We start from the raw sequence: 1281 nt of genomic DNA, 5'->3' as shown, positions 1-1281 counted from the left end.
ATGCGCGCCCACATCACAGATGGTGTCAAAAAACAAGTGAAGCACACAAATACAACACTCGCCGTCATTCCGGGTGGATTAACCAAAGAACTCCAACCGCTGGATATTGGTGTCAACAGGGCATTCAAATCACGACTGCGAACGGCGTGGGAACAATGGATGACCGAAGGCGAACACACCTTCACTAAGACGGGCAGACAGCGCCGGACGACATACGCCAACATTTGCCAGTGGATCGTAAATGCCTGGGGAGATATTTCGGTCACAACTGTGGTCCGAGCTTTCCGGAAGGCAGGATTCACAGAACTACTGGACAACAACAGCGACACTGACTCCGATGACTTCGACGAGACGGAACCGGCCATTTTGGATCCCACGCTTGCGCAACTTTTCAATTCGGACACCGAAGACGAAGAATTCGAAGGATTTACGAATGAAGAATAACTTCAGAAAGTGAGCGCTATGTTTATTTTGTGTGTTGTGACATTAACGTTCGAGCAACATTATGTTGCTATTGCTCTACACCATTTTGAATTTTACTATGTTTGTGATTGCACATTTGTACATTTTGGGACAGAGTTGTTAGAACGCTGGTTTTCAATATATTATTAAAGTTTGACTGAACTATCTGACTGTTTTTTTGACATTCACTTTAGCGCAGCGTAGGCGCGGCTTATAGTCCGGGGCGGCTTATAGTGCGGAAAATACGGTGTATATATATATATATATATATATATATATATATATATATATATATATATATATATATATATATATATATATATATATATATATATATATATATATATATATATATATATATATATATATATATATATATATATATATAAATACCTGAATTTGCACTGATATTCAAGAATGAATATATATATATATACACACACACATATATATATATACACACACACATACATACATATACACACATATACACATATACACACACACACACACACACACACACACACACACACACACACACACACACACACACACACACACACACACACACACACACACACACACACACACACACACACACACACACACACACACACACACACACACACACACACACACACACACACACACACACACACACACACACAGGCTAAGGCTCATAGAAAAGACGGAACACTTCCTAAGAAGGATGCGGTAGAAAGCACATTTTTTCCTGCACCCTGAAACAAAAAGGAACGCAAAAGAAAACTTACGGATTCAAATCTACCAAGAACCCACCCACAGTTGAGGAACTAAAGG

This window comes from Nerophis lumbriciformis, linkage group LG31 (assembly GCF_033978685.3).
Source record: "Nerophis lumbriciformis linkage group LG31, RoL_Nlum_v2.1, whole genome shotgun sequence".
NCBI classification, from domain to species: domain Eukaryota; kingdom Metazoa; phylum Chordata; class Actinopteri; order Syngnathiformes; family Syngnathidae; genus Nerophis; species Nerophis lumbriciformis.
This window is presented reverse-complemented; position numbering follows the sequence as displayed.